This window comes from Thalassophryne amazonica, chromosome 16 (assembly GCF_902500255.1).
Source record: "Thalassophryne amazonica chromosome 16, fThaAma1.1, whole genome shotgun sequence".
NCBI classification, from domain to species: Eukaryota; Metazoa; Chordata; class Actinopteri; order Batrachoidiformes; family Batrachoididae; genus Thalassophryne; species Thalassophryne amazonica.
Genome location: NC_047118.1, coordinates 25,532,219 through 25,559,332, shown reverse-complemented (window position 1 = coordinate 25,559,332; position 27,114 = coordinate 25,532,219). Strand labels below are relative to the sequence as shown.

The 27,114-nt window shown below is 39.6% G+C and overlaps 1 long non-coding RNA gene and 1 gene segment (V, D, J or C); one reads left to right on the top strand and one right to left on the bottom strand.

Annotated features, from left to right (window-relative positions):
* Window positions 1-27,114, top strand: part of LOC117528569 — a 200,431-nt gene that overhangs the window by 156,513 nt on the left and 16,804 nt on the right.
* On the bottom strand, window positions 220-10,501 carry LOC117528579. The gene is made up of 3 exons (XR_004565820.1): window positions 10,422-10,501; window positions 9,077-9,081; window positions 220-230 (listed from the first exon to the last, which is right to left on the bottom strand). It is a non-coding gene; the product is annotated as an uncharacterized LOC117528579 (long non-coding RNA).

Here is a 27,114-nt window from a genome sequence, read left to right as displayed (position 1 = left end):
AGGCTCAGGGAGGGGCAGTCTTCTGCTGGGACTGGTTGGGGCTGAGGGAGAGAACCAGGAAAAAGACATGCTGTGGAGGGGAGCAGAGATCAATCACTAATGATTAAATGCAGAGTGGTGCATACAGAGCAAAAAGAGAAAGAAACACTCAGTGCATCATGGGAACCCCCCAGCAGTCTAAGTCTATAGCAGCATAACGAAGGGATGGCTCAGGGTCACCTGATCCAGCCCTAACTATAAGCTTTAGCAAAAAGGAAAGTTTTAAGCCTAATCTTAAAAGTAGAGAGGGTGTCTGTCTCCCGGATCTGAATTGGGAGCTGGTTCCACAGGAGAGGAGCCTGAAAGCTGAAGGCTCTGCCTCCCATTCTACTCTTACAAACCCTAGGAACTACAAGTAAGCCTGCAGTCTGAGAGCGAAGCGCTCTATTGGGGTGATATGGTACTATGAGGTCCCTAAGATAACATGGGACCTGATTATTCAAAACCTTATAAGTAAGAAGAAGAATTTTAAATTCTATTCTAGAATTAACAGGAAGCCAATGAAGAGAGGCCAATATGGGTGAGATATGCTCTCTCCTTCTAGTCCCCGTCAGTACTCTAGCTGCAGCATTTTGAATTAACTGAAGGCTTTTTAGGGAACTTTTAGGACAACCTGATAATAATGAATTACAATAGTCCAGCCTAGAGGAAATAAATGCATGAATTAGTTTTTCAGCATCACTCTGAGACAAGACCTTTCTGATTTTAGAGATATTGCGTAAATGCAAAAAAGCAGTCCTACATATTTGTTTAATATGCGCTTTGAATGACATATCCTGATCAAAAATGACTCCAAGATTTCTCACAGTATTACTAGAGGCCAGGGCAATGCCATCCAGAGTAAGGATCTGGTTAGACACCATGTTCTAAGATTTGTGGGGCCAAGTACAATAACTTCAGTTTTATCTGAGTTTAAAAGCAGGAAATTAGAGGTCATCCATGTCTTTATGTCTGTAAGACAATCCTGCAGTTTAGCTAATTGGTGTGTGTCCTCTGGCTTCATGGATAGATAAAGCTGGGTATCATCTGCGTAACAATGATGATTTAAGCAATACCGTCTAATAATACTACCTAAGGGAAGCATGTATAAAGTGAATAAAATTGGTCCTAGCACAGAACCTTGTGGAACTCCATAATTAACCCTAGTCTGTGAAGAAGATTCCCCATGTACATGAACAAATTGTAATCTATTAGACAAATATGATTCAAACCACCGCAGCGCAGTGCCTTTAATACCTATGGCATGCTCTAATCTCTGTAATAAAATTTTATGGTCAACAGTATCAAAAGCAGCACTGAGGTCTAACAGAACAAGCACAGAGATGAGTCCACTGTCCGAGGCCATAAGAAGATCATTTGTAACCTTCACTAATGCTGTTTCTGTACTATGATGAATTCTAAAACCTGACTGAAACTCTTCAAATAGACCATTCCTCTGCAGATGATCAGTTAGCTGTTTTACAACTACCCTTTCAAGAATTTTTGAGAGAAAAGGAAGGTTGGAGATTGGCCTATAATTAGCTAAGATAGCTGGGTCAAGTGATGGCTTTTTAAGTAATGGTTTAATTACTGCCACCTTAAAAGCCTGTGGTACATAGCCAACTAACAAAGATAGATTGATCATATTTAAGATCGAAGCATTAAATAATGGTAGGGCTTCCTTGAGCAGCCTGGTAGGAATGGGGTCTAATAAACACGTTGATGGTTTGGATGAAGTAACTAATGAAAATAACTCAGACAGAACAATCGGAGAGAATGAGTCTAACCAAATACCGGCATCACTGAAAGCAGCCAAAGATAACGATACGTCTTTGGGATGGTTATGAGTAATTTTTTCTCTAATAGTTAAAATTTTGTTAGCAAAGAAAGTCATGAAGTCATTACTAGTTAAAGTTAATGGAATACTCAGCTCAATAGAGCTCTGACTCTTTGTCAGCCTGGCTACAGTGCTGAAAAGAAACCTGGGGTTGTTCTTATTTTCTTCAATTAGTGATGAGTAGAAAGATGTCCTAGCTTTACGGAGGGCTTTTTTATAGAGCAACAGACTCTTTTTCCAGGCTAAGTGAAGATCTTCTAAATTAGTGAGACGCCATTTCCTCTCCAACTTACGGGTTATCTGCTTTAAGCTACGAGTTTGTGAGTTATACCACGGAGTCAGGCACTTCTGATTTAAAGCTCTCTTTTTCAGAGGAGCTACAGCATCCAAAGTTGTCTTCAATGAGGATGTGAAACTATTGACGAGATACTCTATCTCACTTACAGAGTTTAGGTAGCTACTCTGCACTGTGTTGGTATATGGCATTAGAGAACATAAAGAAGGAATCATATACTTAAACCTAGTTACAGCGCTTTCTGAAAGACTTCTAGTGTAATGAAACTTATTCCCCACTGCTGGGTAGTCCATCAGAGTAAATGTAAATGTTATTAAGAAATGATCAGACAGCAGGGAGTTTTCAGGGAATACTGTTAAGTCTTCTATTTCTATACCATAAGTCAGAACAAGATCTAAGATATGATTAAAGTGGTGGGTGGACTCATTTACTTTTTGAGCAAAGCCAATAGAGTCTAATAATAGATTAAATGCAGTGTTGAGGCTGTCATTCTCAGCATCTGTGTGGATGTTAAAATCGCCCACTATAATTATCTTATCTGAGCTAAGCACTAAGTCAGACAAAAGGTCTGAAAATTCACAGAGAAACTCACAGTAACGACCAGGTGGACGATAGATAATAACAAATAAAACTGGTTTTTGGGACTTCCAATTTGGATGGACAAGACTAAGAGTCAAGCTTTCAAATGAATTAAAGCTCTGTCTGGGTTTTTGATTAATTAATAAGCTGGAATGGAAGATTGCTGCTAATCCTCCGCCTCGGCCCGTGCTACGAGCGTTCTGACAGTTAGTGTGACTCGGGGGTGTTGACTCATTTAAACTAACATATTCATCCTGCTGTAACCAGGTTTCTGTAAGGCAGAATAAATCAATATGTTGATCAATTATTATATCATTTACCAACAGGGACTTAGAAGAGAGAGACCTAATGTTTAATAGACCACATTTAACTGTTTTAGTCTGTGGTGCAGTTGAAGGTGCTATATTATTTTTTCTTTTTGAATTTGTATGCTTAAATAGATTTTTGCTGGTTATTGGTGGTCTGGGTGCAGGCACCGTCAATACGGGGATGGGGTAGTGAGGGGATGGCAGGGGGAGAGAAGCTGCAGAGAGGAGTGTAAGACTACAACTCTGCTTCCTCGTCCCAACCCTGGATAGTCACGGTTTGGATTTAAGAAAATTGGCCAGATTTCTAGAAATGAGAGCTGCTCCATCCAAAGTGGGATGGGTGCCGTCTCTCCTAACAAGACCAGGTTTTCCCCAGAAGCTTTGCCAATTATCTATGAAGCCCACCTCATTTTTTGGACACCACTCAGACAGCCAGCAATTCAGGGAGAACATGCGGCTAAACATGTCACTCCCGGTCCGGTTGGGGAGGGGCCCAGAGAAAACTACAGAGTCCGACATTGTTTTTGCAAAGTTACACACCGATTTAATGTTAATTTTAGTGACCTCCGATTGGCGTAACCGGGTGTCATTACTGCCGACGTGAATTACAATCTTACCAAATTTACGCTTAGCCTTAGCCAGCAGTTTCAAATTTCCTTCAATGTCGCCTGCTCTGGCCCCCGGAAGACAATTGACTATGGTTGCTGGTGTCGCTAACTTCACATTTCTCAAAACAGAGTCGCCAATAACCAGAGTTTGATCCTCGGCGGGTGTGTCGCCGAGTGGGGAAAACGGTTAGAAATGTGAACGGGTTGGCGGTGTACACGGGGCTTCTGTTTAGAACTACGCTTCCTCCTCACAGTCACCCAGTCGGCCTGCTTTCCCGGCTGCTCGGGATCTGCCAGGGGGTAACTAACGGCGGCTAAGCTACCTTGGTCCGCACCGACTACAGGGGCCTGGCTAGCTGTAGAATTTTCCACGGTGCGGAGCCAAGTCTCCAATTCGCCCAGCCTGGCCTCCAAAGCTACGAATAAGCTACACTTATTACAAGTACCATTACTGCTAAAGGAGGCCGAGGAATAACTAAACATTTCACACCCAGCGCAGAAAAGTGCAGGAGAGACAGGAGAAGCCGCCATGCTAAATCGGCTAAGAGCTAGTAGCTGCGCTAAGCTAGCGGATTCCTAAAAACACGCAAAGTGAATAATGTGTAAATAATTTAGAGGTGATTCAGCAGAAGGAGTGCTTTAGTTAAGGCACGTAAAGATTACACTGGGAAACAAATCGTAATCTAGATAACTAGATCAATCTAACTGCGCAGATTAAACAGCTAACAGATACAGAAAAACACCGCTGTGCTCCGGAACAGGAAGTGATACAATACCGCAGTGAGAGCCAACCACCAGTAGAGGCCAGTAGAGATCAAAAACCGAAAAGCTGCTTCTAAACATTTGTTACTTTTTGAAAATAATGAACACAAAACCTTTTATTCAGTTTGGTAACTTTTAGCATTGTTAGCATGCAAAGCTAATTATGAGTAAAATATCATATATTTTCATTTATTCTTTACACAGTCAGCTGTAATTGAGCATTGATCACCCAAATATTCAGACAGTTTCAGAAGCTTTGTTTTAGAAAAGAATGGTATTTTTTTGTTCTAATATGTATTGATTAAGTCAATGAATATGTTTGTGTTGTTCAAATCACAAAATTATGTGAACTTTATCATAAAATTATTTGTGGTAATGTAAGAGTGAATCACACAGTAAAATTAAGGTTTAACACACAACTGTGGCCTCTACTGGTGGTTGGCTCTCACTGCGGTATTGTATCACTTCCTGTTCCGGAGCACAGCGGTGTTTTTCTGTATCTGTTAGCTGTTTAATCTGCGCAGTTAGATTGATCTAGTTATCTAGATTACGATTTGTTTCCCAGTGTAATCTTTACGTGCCTTAACTAAAGCACTCCTTCTGCTGAATCACCTCTAAATTATTTACACATTATTCACTTTGCGTGTTTTTAGGAATCCGCTAGCTTAGCGTAGCTACTAGCTCTTAGCCGATTTAGCATGGCGGCTTCTCCTGTCTCTCCCGCACTTTTCTGCTCTGGGTGTGAAATGTTTAGTTATTCCTCGGCCTCCTTTAGCAGTAATGGTACTTGTAATAAGTGTAGCTTATTCGTAGCTTTGGAGGCCAGGCTGGGCGAATTGGAGACTCGGCTCCGCACCGTGGAAAATTCTACAGCTAGCCAGGCCCCTGTAGTCGGTGCGGACCAAGGTAGCTTAGCCGCCGTTAGTTCCCCCCTGGCAGATCCCGAGCAGCCGGGAAAGCAGGCTGACTGGGTGACTGTGAGGAGGAAGCGTAGCCCTAAACAGAAGCCCCGTGTACACCGCCAACCCGTTCACATTTCTAACCGTTTTTCCCCACTCGACGACACACCCGCCGAGGATCAAACTCTGGTTATTGGCGACTCTGTTTTGAGAAATGTGAAGTTAGCGACACCAGCAACCATAGTCAATTGTCTTCCGGGGGCCAGAGCAGGCGACATTGAAGGAAATTTGAAACTGCTGGTTAAGGCTAAGCGTAAATTTGGTAAGATTGTAATTCACGTCGGCAGTAATGACACCCGGTTACGCCAATCGGAGGTCACTAAAATTAACATTAAATCGGTGTGTAACTTTGCAAAAACAATGTCGGACTCTGTAGTTTTCTCTGGGCCCCTCCCCAATCAGACCGGGAGTGACATGTTTAGCCGCATGTTCTCCTTGAATTGCTGGCTGTCTGAGTGGTGTCCAAAAAATGAGGTGGGCTTCATAGATAATTGGCAAAGCTTCTGGGGAAAACCTGGTCTTGTTAGGAGAGACGGCATCCATCCCACTTTGGATGGAGCAGCTCTCATTTCTAGAAATCTGGCCAATTTTCTTAAATCCTCCAAACCGTGACTATCCAGGGTTGGGACCAGGAAGCAGAGTTGTAGTCTTACACACCTCTCTGCAGCTTCACTCCCCCTGCCATCCCCTCATTACCCCATCCCCGTAGAGACGGTGCCTGCTCCCAGACTACCAATAACCAGCAAAAATCTATTTAAGCATAAAATTCAAAAAGAAAAAATAATATAGCACCTTCAACTGCACCACAGACTAAAACAGTTAAATGTGGTCTATTAAACATTAGGTCTCTCTCTTCTAAGTCCCTGTTGGTAAATGATATAATAATTGATCACATATTGATTTATTCTGCCTAACAGAAACCTGGTTACAGCAGGATGAATATGTTAGTTTAAATGAGTCAACACCCCCGAGTCACACTAACTGTCAGAATGCTCGTAGCACGGGCCGGGGCGGTGGATTAGCAGCAATCCTCCATTCCAGCTTATTAATTAATCAAAAACCCAGACAGAGCTTTAATTCATTTGAAAGCTTGTCTCTTAGTCTTGTCCATCCAAATTGGAAGTCCCAAAAACCAGTTTTATTTGTTATTATCTATCGTCCACCTGGTCGTTACTGTGAGTTTCTCTGTGAATTTTCAGACCTTTTGTCTGACTTAGTGCTTAGCTCAGATAAGATAATTATAGTGGGCGATTTTAACATCCACACAGATGCTGAGAATGACAGCCTCAACACTGCATTAATCTATTATTAGACTCTATTGGCTTTGCTCAAAAAGTAAATGAGTCCACCCACCACTTTCATCATATCTTAGATCTTGTTCTGACTTATGGTATGGAAATAGAAGACTTAACAGTATTCCCTGAAAACTCCCTTCTGTCTGATCATTTTTAATAACATTTACATTTACTCTGATGGACTACCCAGCAGTAGGGAATAAGTTTCATTACACTAGAAGTCTTTCAGAAAGCGCTGTAACTAGGTTTAAGGATATGATTCCTTCTTTATGTTCTCTAATGCCATATAACAACACAGTGCAGAATAGCTACCTAAACTCTGTAAGGGAGATAGAGTATCTCGTCAATAGTTTTACATCCTCATTGAAGACAGCTTTGGATGCTGTAGCTCCTCTGAAAAAGAGAGCTTTAAATCAGAAGTGTCTGACTCCATGGTATAACTCTCAAACTCGTAGCTTAAAGCAGATAACCCGTAAGTTGGAGAGGAAATGGCGTCTCACTAATTTAGAAGATCTTCACTTAGCCTGGAAAAAGAGTCTGTTGCTCTATAAAAAGCCCTCCGTAAAGCTAGGACATCTTTCTACTCATCACTAATTGAAGAAAATAAGAACAACCCCAGGTTTCTTTTCAGCACTGTAGCCAGGCTGACAAAGAGTCAGAGCTCTATTGAGCTGAGTATTCCATTAACTTTAACTAGTAATGAGTTCATGACTTTCTTTGCTAACAAAATTTTAACTATTAGAGAAAAAATTACTCATAACCATCCCAAAGACGTATCGTTATCTTTGGCTGCTTTCAGTGATGCCGGTATTTGGTTAGACTCTTTCTCTCCGATTGTTCTGTCTGAGTTATTTTCATTAGTTACTTCATCCAAACCATCAACATGTTTATTAGACCCCATTCCTACCAGGCTGCTCAAGGAAGCCCTACCATTATTTAATGCTTCGATCTTAAATATGATCAATCTATCTTTGTTAGTTGGCTATGTACCACAGGCTTTTAAGGTGGCAGGAATTAAACCATTACTTAAAAAGCCATCACTTGACCCAGCTATCTTAGCTAATTATAGGCCAATCTCCAACCTTCCTTTTCTCTCAAAAATTCTTGAAAGGGTAGTTGTAAAACAGCTAACTGATCATCTGCAGAGGAATGGTCTATTTGAAGAGTTTCAGTCAGGTTTTAGAATTCATCATAGTACAGAAACAGCATTAGTGAAGGTTACAAATGATCTTCTTATGGCCTCGGACAGTGGACTCATCTCTGTGCTTGTTCTGTTAGACCTCAGTGCTGCTTTTGATACTGTTGACCATAAAATTTTATTACAGAGATTAGAGCATGCCATAGGTATTAAAGGCACTGCGCTGCGGGTGGTTTGAATCATATTTGTCTAATAGATTACAATTTGTTCATGTAAATGGGGAATCTTCTTCACAGACTAAAGTTAATTATGGAGTTCCACAAGGTTCTGTGCTAGGACCAATTTTATTCACTTTATATATGCTTCCCTTAGGCAGTATTATTAGACGGTATTGCTTAAATTTTCATTGTTACGCAGATGATACCCAGCTTTATCTATCCATGAAGCCAGACGACACACACCAATTAGCTAAACTGCAGGATTGTCTTACAGACATAAAGACATGGATGACCTCTAATTTCCTGCTTTTAAACTCAGATAAAACTGAAGTTATTGTACTTGGCCCCACAAATCTTAGAAACATGGTGTCTAACCAGATCCTTACTCTGGATGGCATTACCCTGACCTCTAGTAATACTGTGAGAAATCTTGGAGTCATTTTTGATCAGGATATGTCATTCAAAGCGCATATTAAACAAATATGTAGGACTGCTTTTTTGCATTTACGCAATATCTCTAAAATCAGAAAGGTCTTGTCTCAGAGTGATGCTGAAAAACTAATTCATGCATTTATTTCCTCTAGGCTGGACTATTGTAATTCATTATTATCAGGTTGTCCTAAAAGTTCCCTAAAAAGCCTTCAGTTAATTCAAAATGCTGCAGCTAGAGTGCTGACGGGGACTAGAAGGAGAGAGCATATCTCACCCATATTGGCCTCTCTTCATTGGCTTCCTGTTAATTCTAGAATAGAATTTAAAATTCTTCTTCTTACTTATAAGGTTTTGAATAATCAGGTCCCATCTTATCTTAGGGACCTCGTAGTACCATATCACCCCAATAGAGCGCTTCGCTCTCAGACTGCAGGCTTACTTGTAGTTCCTAGGGTTTGTAAGAGTAGAATGGGAGGCAGAGCCTTCAGCTTTCAGGCTCCTCTCCTGTGGAACCAGCTCCCAATTCAGATCAGGGAGACAGACACCCCTCTCTACTTTTAAGATTAGGCTTAAAACTTTCCTTTTTGCTAAAGCTTATAGTTAGGGCTGGATCAGGTGACCCTGAACCATCCCTTAGTTATGCTGCTATAGACGTAGACTGCTGGGGGTTCCCATGATGCACTGTTTCTTTCTCTTTTTGCTCTGTATGCACCACTCTGCATTTAATCATTAGTGATCGATCTCTGCTCCCCTCCACAGCATGTCTTTTTCCTGGTTCTCTCCCTCAGCCCCAACCAGTCCCAGCAGAAGACTGCCCCTCCCTGAGCCTGGTTCTGCTGGAGGTTTCTTCCTGTTAAAAGGGAGTTTTTCCTTCCCACTGTAGCCAAGTGCTTGCTCACAGGGGGTCGTTTTGACCGTTGGGGTTTTACATCATTATTGTATGGCCTTGCCTTACAATATAAAGCGCCTTGGGGCAACTGTTTGTTGTGATTTGGCGCTATATAAAAAAATTGATTGAATTGATTGAACTGTAGGATGAGAGTGAAACAGTTCTACAGAGAAAACAATGAACTGTAAAAAAAAAAAAAAACCTAAATAAATAAAATAACTTGACACTAAACTGTATTTTGCAGGTGTTGGCAGTGACAGACTGTTAGAATGAATAAAGTTTGTCTGTTAATGTTTAAACCTTCAGAAAACACCACACGTGTCTCCAAATGTCCCCCAGACACCCAAAGATTTAACACACGGGTTTAATATTAAAGTGTGTCACAGTCCAGAATAAACAGAACAAACTTGTGTGTGTTTCTGTTTTCAGACGTGATTATTCCACATACAGGATTGTGATCACTGCTCACGTTTGTCGAGCTGCCACAGAGGATTCAGGACAGTTCCACGTCTGGATTGGACACAAGTTTGACCTCAGATGTCCTTGAAGAACTCGAACACTGGACTTTATGATGTGAGACAAGAGTGCAAACTACTGCTGTGGATGTCAGTGACAGAAAGTACATTTCAGATGAAAGGCTAGATTTGATGTTTTGGTGAAAGAAACTTTTGTATTTCTTCATAATTGATGTAAATAAAGTCCAAGAAATATTGTTCATGTTTCCAAGAAAACTGGCAATAAAACTCATTATTATTTACAGGTTTTATCACGTTTTAGAGATTTGCTTTCAGTTTGAGTTTGAGGAAGATAATTTTAGAAATTTTATTTATTTATTTATTGTATTTCTAGTATTTAAAATGGCATTAACAAATTAAAATGTGTGAAATTCCTTAAGTTTGAAAAATGCAATAAATATACTGTTAAAAATAGTTTGTTTGTGTCACAGCTCTGAACTCTATCATATTCTAAATAAAAAAATCCCAAGAGGATTGAAAGTTCATCAAGTTGGTTTTGATAGTGAGGAGGAGTCAATGCAAATCTTCCACATCTACAAATGTGAGTGCAGAGACGAAACCAGAGGACAGTGGACACACAGTTTGACAGGATGGACTACAGGACAGGACTGCTGCTTTTAACTGTCTGTTGGACAGGTCAACATTTTCTTCATTTGTTATTTTCTTTTAAATCAGATATTTACTGCATGTGATAACATTCTTTTTGTTTCATCTTCACAGGTGCTGACAGTCAAAGTCTGACACAGTCTGACGCAGTCATTAAAAATCCTGGAGAATCTCACAAACTGACATGTACATATGCAGGAATATCAGACAGTGATGCTGCTATCAGCTGGATCAGACAGGCTGCAGGAAAAGCACTGGAGTGGGTCGCATCCATATCGGCTCCAAGTGGGAGCACTATACATTACTCATCATCAGTCCAGAATCGATTCAGCATTTCCAGAGATAATAATGTGGACCAGGTGTATCTGACCATGAACAGCTTGAAACCTGAAGACTCTGCTGTTTATTACTGTGCCCGAACTCGCACAGTGACACACGAAGCCACAGAGCTGCACACAAACTGTGACCGTCACACAAAGTGCTGTGCATCAACTTAAAGTGTTCTTTTTATCATGTACAAACAATTAGTTTTTTTTTTTCTCAGATCAAATTTGCTCTGTTAAAATTAGATGAACTTATGACATATTACAGAGATAAATTAAAGACAGCATCATCTCTGTTTTTGAGACAGATCAAATTTGTTACTTGTTAAATGTTAAAAACCTTTGAAATAACACATTGAGACAAATAAAAGACAGATACAGCAGAGGAAATACTTTTTGACATTATTTTTTCATACCTCATAAATGGAACACACTGGGCTTTTGTCGATGGGTGCATGAAAAACACAAACAAACAGCCCCCCCCCCCCCCCCCAAAAAAAAAAAAAAAAAAACTGTCCCCAATGAGTTTTGTGCCAAAATTCTGTGAATGCTTGAATTGAATTACCAGTTGTTTGTTTTCAAAATAGCTTTTTTTGTGTGTTTTGTTCTAAATTAATGAATCAATCAGTTATTCAGTTCATTTATGAATTAAGTAACTGATTAAACAATTAATTAAGTATTATTTATGGATAGAAAGTAACATGTTTAATGCATTTATTAAAAAAATTAAAAATATACACATTTTATTAGATAAAAAAATCTATTTTGCAATAATTGATTAATATTTATGTATTTAGAGTAAATGCATATAAACAACAGGGAAAATGATGTTTAGTTTGATTTTGGACAGATCAAGAAGATCTTTCATGAGGCCAATGTATTGTGTCAAACTCAACCTTCAAAAGAAAAACCAGATGTTTGTTCAATATCATGAGGAAGATTAAAAAAAAAGGAAGACCACTATCATCATTATCATCAAAAAGGATTGTTGCAGTAAAATGATTAAATAGCTGCTTAAAAAAATGAACCTCTAATGTCATCACTTTATCATAAAATACAGGATCATAATGTCATTAATTTATGTTCATTTTAGATGATCTCAATGCCAAATTCACAAAGACAACAGAGATTAAAGGTCAGTGTGACTTTAACTGATATTGTTTTGCAAAACATCTGTAAATGAACAAAATAAGTTTGAAAAGAGAGCTCAATTTCACTTTAAAAACAAAACATTCATCAAACCTGCATTAAAGTAGAAGAAATTTGTCTGTTTCTAAATAGTAGTCAAACTGTAACTGTATGTTTGCATATTTTATTTTGTGCTGGTGAAGATTCTAAAAATATTATGTAAAATACAACAGAGTAGGAAAAACCTTATTTGATATTTGTGCAGTTATAAGATCCACATTGGATTGTTCAATTACAAAGAACATAGCAGGATACACAGAAAACATCCATCAAACACCTGAAAGATTTTTGAAAAATTCAGTGGAAAAGTACAGAACCAGCACAAATTTTCGAGTATCTTGTGTCAGAGACACAGTGACTGGAGTTTGATGAGCAGCTGCACAGAAACACACACACACACACACACACACACACACACACACACACACACACACACACACACACACACACACACACACACACACACACACACACACACACACACACACACACACACACACACAATTCCAGTCAAGCAGACTGGACTCAGTGAGATAACCATCTGCTATAAAAATGCAACCACAATTCTCATTTTATCACCATTCTCTGACTGAGCAGGTTATGTCATGCCCCTAGTCTTCATAACACCAACAACATTTTTTTTATGTTGTTCAGTGGAAAAGTACTGAACCAGCAAAATATATTTATTTTCAATATTCTGTTTGTTTTGGTCTACTGGCATGATGAAAAACCTTCCAGAAGATTCTGGCCACATTATGGACTCAGTCGGTGCAGATCCTGTCCACATGGTCCTCAGCTCACAGGCCACCCTCTTAGGCAACAGCATCTACAACAACTCCAGTCCCTTAGTGAACAACAACAGGCAATCTCAGTCCAGGTTCTCATCTCTCTACAGAGGAATGCTGGAGCTCTGACAGAGTGACCATCAGGTTCTTGGTCACCTCCATGACTAAGGCCTTCTCCCCCGATCGCTCAGTTTAGACGGGTGGCCAGGTCTAGGAAGAGTCCTGGTAGAGCTGAACTTCTTCCATTTATGGATGATGGAGGTCACTTTGATCACTGGGACCTTAAAAGCAATAGAAATGTTTCTGTACCTTTTCACAGATTTGGGCCTCAAGACAAACCTCTCTCAAAAGGCCTACATACAAACCCTTTGACTTCATGCTTGGTTTGTGCTCTGACACGTACTGTCAACTGTGGGACCTTGTCAGGGTTCATGGTGTGGAACGAACATAATGCTGGACACAGATTGCAGACTCAGAAGGTGGAGTACAAAAAAGCTTTATCTTCAAAAAACAGGCACATGTACAGTACACAAGTAATCAGCGTGGCAAAGGTAATCAGCAGATGTGAGGTAAAGGCGTGGTCAAAAACAAGCTGGGTTCAGATATACAGAGTAACCATGTTGTCAGAGCTGAGACAAAATCAGAATCAAATAAAGCAGGATTCAAAAGTACTGTGAGTCCAAAATCAAGATGCTGTGGCAAAAAAATCAAGGTCAAACATGAAGCAAGGTCATACACAGAAGAGCAGGCAGTCAAGGACAAAACAAGGCTGGAACGCAGACAAAGTCAAAACGACTGGCAAAGAACAGAGAAACATGCAAACATGTAACATGTACAATAACTTAAGTTTTATCTGAGTTTAAAAGCAGGAAATTAGAGGTCATCCATGTCTTTATGTCTGTAAGACAATCCTGCAGTTTAGCTAATTGGTGTGTGTCCTCTGGCTTCATGGACAGATAAAGCTGGGTATCATCTGCATAACAATGAAAATTTAAGCAATGCTTTCTAATAATACCGCCTAAGGGAAGCATGTATAAAGTGAATAAAATTGGTCCTAGCACAGAACCTTGTGGAACTCCATAATTAACCTTAGTCTGTGAAGAAGACTCCCCATTTACATGAACAATTGTAATCTGTTAGATAAATATGATTCAAACCACCGTAGCGCAGTGCCTTTAATACCTATGGCATGCTCTAATCTCTGTAATAAATTTTATGGTCAACAGTAATCAAAAGCAGCACTGAGGTCTAACAGGACAAGCACAGAGATGAGTCCACTGTCTGAGGCCATAAGATCATTTGTAACCTTCACTAATGCTGTTTCTGTACTATGATGAATTCTGAAACCTGACTGAAACTCTTCAAATAGACCATTCCTCTGCAGATGATCAGTTAGCTGTTTTACAACTACCCTTTCAAGAATTTTGAGAGAAAAGGAAGGTTGGAGATTGGCCTATAATTAGCTAAGATAGCTGGGTCAAGTGATGGCTTTTTAAGTAATGGTTTAATTACTGCCACCTTAAAAGCCTGTGGTACATAGCCAACTAATAAAGATAGATTGATCATATTTAAGATTGAAGCATTAATTAATGGTAGGGCTTCCTTGAGCAGCCTGGTAGGAATGGGGTCTAATAGACATGTTGATGGTTTGGAGGAAGTGACTAATGAAAGTAACTCAGACAGAACAATCGGAGAGAAAGAGAAAGAGGTGTGATACAGGTGTGTGTGAAAGTTCAGGAAGGACACAAAGCTGGGGCAAGCTGGAGCCAGATAGTGCAGTAAATCAAACACTAAGCAGACAGAAAAAAAATGGTAGGTGAGTCCCAAACATAATGCAAAAGAATCTACACATGGAAGGGGCAAAGAAACAAAACTAGGAAAACAAAGGAGAACTGAAAAGTGATCAAGAGAACTAAGGTTGGGGCTGAAAGTAGAACACAATTAACATGTGGCAAGAGTATAACAAAGAGAAATTACAAGCAATGTGTTGGGGAAAGTGAAATGCACGGACCCACACCAGGGGGTCCGTGCATTTCACTTTGAATAAACAGCCAATAGAGATGCCAGTAAATACAATTTATTGCTGCAAATGTGCACAACAGGTCAAATACTGCTTTTAGTCTGTCAATCAAGCTACACAAAAGATGATGTGGGCAGGCTCGAGGGTAGGAGACGCCTATTCAGAGAAAAGCCGGGACCCACGAGGTTCCACCGCCAACGGAGACCTGCAACACACCGGAGCCACCAAGTCCTGAGTCCCCAGGTGGCCACTGCTTCCAGCTGTCAGATCCGGTACTGCTGGCAGGAACAGACACAGGTTAAAGGTGGGTGTGTGTACACCCAGCAAACAGTCAGCAAAAATACAGTTCCATCCTGAGGGAAAAACCTCCACCTCCAAACACAGGAACACAGAGTACGTGCAGTGCCTTATGTATAACTTAATCAAGTCTGAAGTGAGGAGTGGAGACGCCAACTCCTCCAACTTCCACAAACTCGGCTACAAGCTGCAAGTGTACAAAAGGTTACGACTGCAAAAAGCTCAGATGCAAAAAAACCGTGTGCGTACAGCACAGAACAGCTGAGTAGTTTACCTGACGGGTAAGCTGATAACTCGGCAGAGTACTGATGTCTCTCCCAGGCTTTTATGGATGGTGGTGATGAGGTGATGTGTGACAGCTGTCAGCTCCGGGCTCCTGGTGGATTCCTGCGGCGACTGCGCCCTCTGGTGCCCGAAGCCCGACGACAGGCAGGGCGCCCTCTGGTGGTGAGTCAGCAGTACCTCCTCTTCGGGCAGCCCACACAACACAATGACTATATTGGTAAAAACGTAAAATAAAACCAGTGACTAAAGTAATCCAAAACTGAAAATCAAAAACAGGAGGATGTGAAGATGGGGGACACAGACAGGACCAAGATGAAATCCCAGACATGGGGCAGATCATGACATACCTTATATGTAGACAGGTGTATGTCTTTCCACATCATGTCCAATTAACTGAATTTACCCCAGATGGACTCTCATTAAGCTGTAGAAACATCTCAAGGATGTTCAGTGGAAACAGGATGCACCTGAGCTCAATTTTGAGCTTCATGGCAAAGGCTGTGAATACTTATCTACATGTGATTTCTTAGTTTTTTTTTATTTTTTTAATAAATTTTCAAAACATAACAAAACACCCCAACTTTTTTCACATTGTCATTACGGGGTATTGTGTGTACAATTATGAGGAAATAAAATGAATTTCATCCATTTGGAATAAGGCTGTGACATAACAAATGTGGAAAAAGTGAAGCACTGTACATTTTTCACAGCTTCATCTCAGCCTCTCATCCACACAGTTCTGTATGATACGAGGTCTGTCAATAAAGTATAGGTCCTTTTTATTTTTTTCAAAAACTATATGGATTTCATTCATATGTTTTTACATCAGACATGCTTGAACCCTCGTGCGCATGCGTGAGTTTTTCCACGCCTGTCGGTGACGTCATTCACCTGTGAGCACTCCTTGTGGGAGGAGTCGTCCAGCCCCTCGTCGAAATTCCTTTGTCTGAGAAGTTGCTGAGAGACTGGCGCTTTGTTTGATCAAAATTTTTTCTAAACCTGTGAGGCACATCGAAGTGGACACGGTTCGAAAAATTAAGCTGGTTTTCGGTGAAAATTTTAAAGGCTGATGAGAGATTTTGAGGTGATACTGTCGCTTTAAGGACTTCCCACGGAGCGAGACTTCGTGCAGCGGTCCCAGGCGCCATCGTCAGCCTGTTTCAAGCTGAAACCTCCACATTTCAGGCTCTATTGATCCAGGACGTCGTGAGAGAACAGAGAAGTTTCAGAGGAAGTCGGTTTCAGCATTTTATCCGGATATTCCACTGTTAAAGGAGATTTTTTTAATGAAAGACGTGCGGACGGATTGCAGCGTCGGCTCACAGCCGCCGCGATGCTCCGTCACAGGAAAAACACCTCCGTTGGAAGCCTTAAGGACAAGTTGGAACATGTCCAGCTGTTAAACAATTTCTCATATACTCACTCCACTGAAAGCCATCAAAAGCCGCCTGGTTTTACAAATGGTTATCAATACCGGCTGCGTCCCGACGCGCGGACCCGTCCGCACGTCTTTCATTAAAAAAATCTCCTTTAACAGTGGAATATCCGGATAAAATGCTGAAACCGGACTTCTTCTGAAACTTCTCTGTTCTCATCACGACGTCCTGGATCAATAGAAGCCTGAATGTGGAGGTTTTCAGCTTGAAACAGGCTGACGACGGCGCCTGAGAGCGCTGAGCGACGTCTCGCACCGTGGGAAGTCCTTAAAGCGACAGTATCACCTCAAAATCTCTCATCAGCCGTTAAAAGTTTCACCGAAACCCAGCTTAATTTTTCGAACCGTGTCCATTTCGATGTGCCTCACAGGTTTAGAAAAAAGTTTGATCAAACAAAGCGCCAGTCTCTCAGCAACTTCTCAGACAAAGGAATTCCGACGAGGGGCTGGATGACTCCTCCCACAAGGAGTGCTCACAGGCGAGTGACGTCACCGACAGGCGTGGAAAAACTCACGCATGCGCACGAGGGTTCAAGCATGTCTGACGTAAAAACATATGAATGAAATCCATATAGTTTTTGAAAAAAATAAAAAGGACCTATACTTTATTGACAGCCCTCGTATCTCATGTTTGATCATTGTAAGAAATGCTAAAATGCTTGCTGATGTTTTTACTGTCACGCAGTGACAGAATTCAGGTTTTATTTAATTTGGTTATTCTCTGACTGCACATGACTTTGGTTTATGTGTTGTTAGTGATTCTGTTTGAGATTTTATTTCAGATCCTCAAATTTTGTGTGAAAAGATGCACAAAACTAATTTATTCTGTTATCTGATATATGTTCTTTGAAATATATTGAAGTAAAAATAAATTTGCAGATGTACTTGTTCAAAAGATTAAACTTGAGATGACTCTTCATTGCACCTCCAAATCATCAGCATCCTGGGAACCACAATCTCTGAAATAATATATTTTATACTCTTCAAATTCATCGGGAACAAAGGTTCATAAAGTTAAATGAATAATTTCACCTGTTAATGGTAATTTGTGTGTGTGTGGGGGGGGGGGGGGGGGGGGTTGTTTCAGTTGAGAAAATGAATACTGCTATCTAGTGGCAGTAATGGAATTTTCACTTGGGGTTGTCAAATTAGAAAGATCACGTGATGAAGACACAAACAAGAAGCTGTAAAGTTTACTGACAGATCTTTGGCACTTTGAATGAAGATAAAAATTTTGGAAGTTATAAAACTAAGCAAAATCAACAAGCAACGACAGTCACAAATAAAATTCCCTTTTTTTAAATCAATATTGACTAAATATAACAGTAATGCTCAGATTATTTTTCCCCACAAACAACATAATGTCATTAGAAATCCAGTACAAGTCATACTGAATAATTACATTCATGAATAACTTTTTAAGATGCAGTTTGTCTTCACTGTGTGTTTTAATTAGTTTAAATCTGATGGGCAGACGGCCTTGTGAAGTCCTGTTTATTTATAATTCATTGCCCAGTATAAAATGGAACATGTCAGACCTTCATTTACTCTGTAACAGTTACAGTGATCACAGACTGATACTTCAGTGGGATCGACTTAGAAACAATCGTTCTGCTGCAGAATGTACAAAAACAAAAAAAAAAATCAGTATGTTGTACATGGTGAGAGGTGATGTGGTGTAAGTATTCTTTATATGAACACAGTCATGATATGTAATTATTCTTTATTATTATTATAGGTTTTCATTCTAAATATTAATATATCCTGATGTTCATACTTTTAATATTTTACTTCTTTCCTTCTGTCAAAGTTTGTGTTGCCTCTGCTGTTCTTTGCATGTGTGCAGGTTTTTGAAAGGGTCTGTGTCACTGTGATACTGGGGTGGTCACAGTGTTATACTTCATAACAAAAACCATGTTCAATGACCGACACACTATCACTTCTTTGCGTCATACTCGCCTGTTTGTCTGATTGTACACGATCATATTCATGATTTATACTCGCACGACTTCAACTAATATTTAAAAATGTAAACGCAAAATGTTAGTATTTCTTTAACAATACAGTGACATTGAACATTGTGCACCATTAAAACAGAAACCAGTTCTATACAATGAAAATCACTTATTGATAAATAGGATTACTTAAAAAAAAATATAAAAAAATATACAAACTTGCACATGGTAGTTTAAACAAAGACGTACTTGTTTGACTTTTCAAATCATTAGCAGAAAATGACAGGTTATATAAGGTTTTTATACTGTAGCTCTCTAGACACTTTAAAAATAGATTGAAATGCCATTTTTGAGCTGTTATGTATTTTACTTTTTTTTTGGTCCTTCTTCAGTGGGTTAAGAAAAACATGTCCAAATATTCCTAAAGATAAACTGTATATGCCCCCACCCCTGGGTTGTAATCAAACCAACTATACAAATTCTATTTCCAAAAAAAAAAAAAAAAAAAAAGAGAGAGAAAAATAAGCAGATTTATTTTTTTGTTTTTACAAACGCAGGAGAAATGAGCACTTATTTGTTGTAGTATTGCCCAGTAAACTTCAGCCTAATTATTTGTTGACAATCACTCAGGTGACCCTGAACCATCCCTTAGTTATGCTGCTATAGACTTAGACTGCTGGGGGGTTCCCATGATGCACTGTTTCTTTCTCTTTTTGCTCTGTATGCACCACTCTGCATTTAATCATTAGTGATCGATCTCTGCTCCCCTCCACAGCATGTCTTTTTCCTGGTTCTCTCCCTCAGCCCCAACCAGTCCCAGCAGAAGACTGCCCCTCCCTGAGCCTGGTTCTGCTGGAGGTTTCTTCCTGTTAAAAGGGAGTTTTTTCCTTCCCACTGTAGCCAAGTGCTTGCTCACAGGGGGTCGTTTTGACCGTTGGGGTTTTACATAATTATTGTATGGCCTTGCCTTACAATATAAAGCGCGTTGGGGCAACTGTTTGTTGTGATTTGGCGCTATATAAAAAAATTGATTGATTGATTGATTGAATCACATAATTTAAAAATATTTTTAAATAACTGAGTTTTCCTACCAACAAAAATAAATTAAACTTTACTTATTGTAATTTACCTGAATTCATTATTTGTAAAACACAAATGAAGTACATTTTCTGTACTGTATTTAATTAAAATGCACTTACATATGCACTGTGAGCAATAAAAGTTCTTGAATAATCATTACAATTATAGTTTTTATTCAGTACTTTGACATTATTATGAATACATTAAAAGAAAAAAAATGTTTATTATTACATGTTGCTGAGAAGAGCACAGCTGTTATTCTGCATGATAGGTTTTTGTCATGTGTTGTATCAACATGTATATACTGGCTGGGGCACAGTGATACACACAGTTACAAAAACCTCTCAGTAAAAGTAAAGCCTGTTTTAACACATAAAGTTACTTTAGAAAAGTACGGAAAAAAGTATAAAAGTACTTACAGGATGTGAATACTTACGTATATGTGATTTCTTACAAACAACAACAACAACAACAACAAAAAAAAACAAACTTTTTTTACATTGTCATGGTGTTTTGTGTAGACTTTTGAGAGAAAAAGGAATTTACTCCATTCTAGAATAAGGCTGTAACATAACAAAATGTGGAAACAGTGATGCGCTGTGAATACATTCTAGATGCACAGTAAAAAAATGTGAAAATCACAGCTTGTAAACAAATGCTTTGATGTGACTTTTGCATTATGGTAGCACTGCTGAAATTATTGTGGGAAGTTCAGCCTTCTCAAGCTCCAACAAAGAACTGCAGAATAAATTCCTATTCAGTTTTTAACTGTTAAACTCTAAAGAAATGTTTGCTTCTAAAATGAATCTAAATAACCTTTCCAGCTTGTCATAGTTTGCTTACATCTCTGTCAATGAAAGACATGCTATTGTTCATCGAAAAGCTAAAAATGATCTATTTGCTTCTTGCCATGAAATAAACGTAAACAACAGAATGTGACGTTTAGGTTTTTGCAGAATTTTCATTTTGTACATTAAAGGGGATGACTGTTGTAGTCAACTTTAAAATAATAGCTTTAAACAATATTAAAAATAAAATATAAATAACATATTTTTAACATGACAAAGTTTTTTTCCTCTGGAAGTTTACATTGTTATTTGGAGATTTAATGACTTAAACATTTCATGAACCGTTGGAGTTGAAAACAGAACTGACCAACTCTGTTTTTCAGCAACACTATGAAACTATTAGTCTTGTTTTATGCTAGAATAGTTTTATTTCCTATTTGCTCAGATTAATGACTTTATTTTCTCTTTCTTCATCTGCATCATTTTAAGTTAAATACAATATAATGGAATATCATTATAGAGCACTTTGTCATCTGATGTTGACGTTCAAAGTTCATTAAAATATCTCACCAAACTAAATCAGTTTTAGACAAAATCAACACATTGTCTAAAAGTTTCATGATATTGACAATATTCATTCATTTGGCAGGATTTTATAACAACTTTTCAAAGTAAAATTTGAAACACAATATGCATTTGCATCTTGTCACAGTCAGTGCAAGGGTGGAGTTTTTGTACTGGCATATATCACAGTGATATACTATAATAGCCACAGTGATACAAGTCATGACAAAAACCTCCTTCTTCTGTCAGAGCAAAATTTAGTGATTACATGGAAAAGAAATTTGTGAAAACATTTTTGATAGTGAAAAGTGTCCAAACCTCTTCCCACAAAAGCAAAGATGTTTTAAAATGGAAAATGACAATGAAAATCACAAATTGGATTTTCTGTTCAAAAAAAACCTACATCAAAAACAGAATTTTCCTTTCATTTTGCGTTATTATTACACATTATGGACACTAAAGTGTTAATTTAAGTTGAAAATGTTGTGTTATTTTTCTTGAAAAACATGTATGTCGATAAATAATTACTCATCACAAGAAAGTGACGATACACTGTGTCAGGTGTTTTTGTACGAGTGTGTACCACTGTGTGATGGGGCTCCCACAGTGATCTGTGCAAATACAAAAACCTCTGCTGGATTGTCTGTGGCCAAAAATGTTAAAACTGTATTCACAAAATTAGGCTCTTTCTTCAAAAGCCCAAAATACATCAATATTTCAACAGTGGTATTTTGTAACACAGGCAGTTACGTTTACTGTATTTTATCAACTGTTCGGCTTCTTAAAGTATACTAACATTTACAATTTACAATATACTTTACGAGGTCTGTTAGAAAACTATCCAACCTTTTATTTTTTGCAAAAACTATATGGATTTGAATCATGTGCGCTTGCATCAGCCAAGCTTGAACCTTCGTGCGCATGCGTGAGTTTTTTCACGCCTGTCGGTTGCGTCATTTGCCTGTGAGCACGCTTTGAGTGAGCAGTGGTCCACCCCCCTCGTCGGAATTGTTATTGTGAGGAAAATGTCTGAACGATTTGGAGCTTTGCTGCATCAAATTTTTCCAGAAACTGTGAGAGACAGCCAGGTGGAAACCATTCGGAAGATTCAGACGGCTTTCAGGGACGATTCTATGGGGATCACACAGATTAAGGAGTGTTACAACCGGTTTAAAGACGACCAGATCATTTCCAAACTGAATGCTGTGTTGATCCGGGACGTCGTCTGACTACCAGAGAAATGGCAAAATTTGTGTACATAGCACTTTTTCACCACATGCCACTGTTACAGGAGTTTTTGTCATGGAAAGAGGAGCGGAAGAATTCGCCACGGAGCCGCTAATGGCGCGGGACAAAAGCACCTTCGTGTTGGTCTCACAGGACATGTTGTAACATGCCCAGCTCTTGCACCATTTGGAAGATTCAGACGGCTTTCAGTGGCTTTTCAGTTGTGTGACTATTCGAGAAATTGTGGACGAGCTGGACATGCCACAACATGTCCTGTGAGGCTTCATCACGTCATTGCTTTTTGTCCCACACCATTAGCGGCTCCGTCCTGATGCGTGAATTCCTCCGCACGTCTTTTCATGACAAGAACTCCTGTAACAGTGGAATGTGGCGAAAAAGTGCTATGTGCACATCTTCTGCCATTTCTCTGGTAGTCAGACGGTGTCCCGGATCAACACAGCGCTCAGTTTGGAAATGATCTGGTCATTTCAGCCTGTCGATCGCTGCTCAGAGCGCGGCGCGCCCTCCGCACTTGTGCGCCATCTTTAAACTGGTTGTAACACTCCTTAATCTGTGTGATCCCCATAGAATCATCCCTGAAAGCCGTCTGAATCTTCTGAATGGTTTCCACCTGGCTGTCTCTCACAGTTTGATGCAGCAAAGCTCCAAATCGTTCAGACATTTTCCTCGCAATGAAAATCCGACGAGGGGGGTGGACCACTGCTCACTCAAAGCCTGCTCACAGGCGAAATGACGCAACCGACAGGCGAAAAACTCACGCATGCGCACGAAGGTTCAAGCTTGGCTGATGCAATCACACGTGATTCAACTCCATATAGTTTTTGCAAAAAATAAAAAGGTTGGATAGTTTTCTAACAGACCTCATACTTTTACAAATTGTGTTAAGCAAATTACTTGTTTATTTATTGAAAATACTGTATGTTTAAAATTAATTTCAACAACTGGAAAGATATGATCCTCATAGAGTGTTTTACAAACCAACTTCAAATGACTTCCTGCTCTGAGGTACATATAAATAACAGAAAAGACTATCTATCTATCTATCTATCTATCTATCTATCTATCTATCTATCTATCTATCTATCTATCTATCTATCTATCTATCTATCTATCTATCTATCTATCTATCTATCTATCTATCTATCTATCTATCTATCTATCTATCTATCTATCTATCTATCTATCTATCTATCTATCTATCTATCTATCTATCTAGTTGACTTGGGGTTGTCATGGTCTGTCCTGTTATAAATTTCCTTCTGTGTGCTTGTTTTGTAATACAGAGGAAACGACTGACACCAGAACAGGTGTTTCCACATTCAGTTGACAAACGGAAACTTCAGACTGAAAGCCAAAGGCTCTGACATGGTCAGCACTGACACTCAACACACAAGGATTTCAGATAACTTACACAATGTCTTCCCGGAGTTTATTCTTTAAAGACAATCACAAAGCCATTAATTTGTGGTAAATTATATTGTAAACAGACAATGTTTTGAGCTGTTTTTTCTTTACAGTTTTTTTGCAATCGCTTCAACTTGGAAGTTTGTGTTCAATTTTCAAAACGTTAGATCCAACACTTATAACTGTCAGCACTTGTAACAGCCCAACCATGTGTTCAAAACTTTGCATTGTACAACCACAATTCCAATGAAGTTGGGACATCTGTAAAATATAAATAAAATCAGAATACAATGATTTGCAAATCATCTTCAACCTATATTCAATTGAATACACCACAAAGACAAGATATTTAATGTTTAAACTAATAAGTTTATTGTTTTTGTGCAAATATTTGCTCATTTTGAAATGGATGCCTGCAACATGTTTCAAAAAAGCTTGGGACAGTGGCAACAAAAGACTGGGAAAGATGATGAATGCTCAAAGAACACCTGTTTGGAACATTCCACAGGTGAACAGGTTAATTAGGCATAAAAAAAAAGCATCCCCAAAATGCTCAGCCATTCACAAGCAAAGATGGGGCGACGATCACCATTTTGTGAACAGCTGCGTGAAAACAAAGAAACAGTTTAAGAACAATGTTTCTCAATGTTCAATTGTAAGGAATTTAGGGATTCCATCATCTACAGTCCATAATATAATCAGAACATTCAGAGAATCTGGAGAACTTTCTACACGTAAGCGACAAGGCCGAAAGCCAACAGTGAATGCCCCTGACCTTTGATCAGGTGGCACTGCATTAAAAACCGACATCATTGCGTAAAGGATCTTACCGTGTGGGCTCAGCAACACTTCAGAAAACCATTGTCAGTTAACTCAGTTCAAGGGAGTAACTTTGATTTTGATATTGGTGGGGACACAAAAGTGCTCCAAGACAAAAAAAATTTTTTACATTACCAATCATAAGTTTATGTCATGCAGATGTTATAGGATCAGCTGTTTTTAGCAGCAGATACGGAGCGGCTCGGAGGAAAAAAAAGCATAAAAATGTCTTTGTAAAGCTCAGTGCAGGTGTGCTGTTGTCACTGTGCTTTAAGAGGTGAGGACGAGTCGTAGCTGTTGCAGAAAAACGCGGATGAAAAGCTCACAGCTCGCTTAAAGGGTGTAGTTCAGTCGAACCCCGACCCCCTGCCCACAGACCAAGTTCTATCGACCCACAATGCAAAAATAATAGTAACGCACAGTGACATGGAGAAGTAACTTTAATCTGATTACTGATTTGGAAAGATTAACACGTTAGATTACTCGTTACTAAAAAAAAGTGGTCAGATTAGACCGGCATCACTGCTAGGGGCTTCGAGCAGTGGCATACATTTAACCCTTTATGTGCCATAATAATGGAGGACAGCGGTTTTATTGGTCGTGATTACACAGTAGGGGGCTGAATATTGGTAGGGACATGACCCTAGCGTCCCTACCCAAAATTACGCCCTAGACTCAGTTTGTCGCTACATCTACAAGTGCAAATTAAAACTCTACCATGCAAAGTGAAAGCCATACATCAACAACATCCAGAAATGCTGCCGCCTTCTCTGGGCCTGAGCTCATCTGAAATGGACAGACGCAAAGTGGAAAAGTGTGCTGTGGTCTGATGAGTCCACATTTCAGATTGTTTTTGGAAATCATGGATGTCATGTCCTCCAGACAAAAGAGGAAAAAAAACATCCAGATTGTCACCAGGGCAAAGTTCAAAAGCCAGCATCTGTGAGGGTATGGGGGGTGTGTTAGTGCCCATGGCAACTTACACATCTGTGATGGCACCATCAATGCTGAAAGGTACATCTAGATTTTGGAGCAACACATGCTGCCATCCAAGCAATGTCTTTTTCAGGGACGTCCCTGCTTATTTCAGCAAGACAATGCCAAGCCACATTCTGCACGTGTTACAACAGTGTGGCTTCATAGTAAAAGAGTGCGGCTACTGGCATGCCTGCAGTCCAGACCTGTCACCTATTGAAAATGTGTGGCGCATTATGAAGTGCAAAATACAACAACAGAGACCCCGGACTGTTGAACAACTGAAGTCGTACATCAAGAAAGAATGGGAAAGAATTCCACCTACAAAACTTCAACAATTGGTGAGTGTTGTTAGCGCCCTGTCCCACTGGGGAGAGGATTAATTGCGCATGAATTGAGTACACAAATTACGGGCGTTCGTTGTCATCCGCAACAAAAATGGCCAAAAATTACAAATGTCCCAGTATGAATTACGGATATATTAACAATATATAGCGAAGATATGATGAACAATCACGGTTATATAACGCATGTAGTGAGGAAACTGATCCGACACATTGAGATTATCACGGCAGTATTACGGTTGTGTTATGAATGCATCACGCACATATTGCGCGTGCACGGCATCTGCATTGCGGTCATAAAATAAGCGCACTCGGGCTGTCAGCATCACTATTCACACGACCAATACAGCCTCTGGAGCAATTGCTGGACTTGGACAAGTTGATCACAGTGTTGTTATGCCAGGGTTAAGTGTTCATGAGTTTGGGGAGCGGGAGGGGGAAAGCCGCTTGGGGTGTGAGACGGTGTTTTTTTTTTTCTTTTTTTTTGAGAGTGTCACAGAAAACAGACGTCAGCATGAGTTGTGGCTAAACAGCAACTCTTCCTTTTGTTGGTGTTAAATAAAAGTCCTGGATTGCAGCAGTTCCTTCTTTGTGGATTTACACAGCAATAACTGGCAGGTATGTCACTTTCTGCCACACTTTGGGTTCAAGTGATGTGTTTGTTATGCAGTCACAGATTGTCTGCAAATCAGCTGCAAAGCAGATGTAATAAAAATGCTTTATTCATGGCCAATTTGTATGTATTCGCTACAACTTATTTTAGTTTGTGATGTGGACATGATGGGCACACAATATATCTGTTTTATACACTGTCCCAGTACGCTGCCAAGCCGCAAATCCCTGTCAGTTGCGGATATCAGTGGTTAACGGCAGATATACAGTGCAAAGAGTGAGTATGTATTGTGTATGAATTTATATATGGAGTATGTAAGGCGGATGTCATCCGCATCCAGAAAAAATCCAAAAATCCTGGCTGCGGACATGCGTGCTTCTGCGGATGATCACGGGCGTGTTCGGATGACAGCTGACTCATACAGGCATGTTACAGGGATATTGCGGATGTTTGGCGAATATGGGCCAATTTTGTGCGCAATCCATATGCAAATCCTCCTAAACACCAGTGGGCCAGGGCCCTTAGAAAGAAA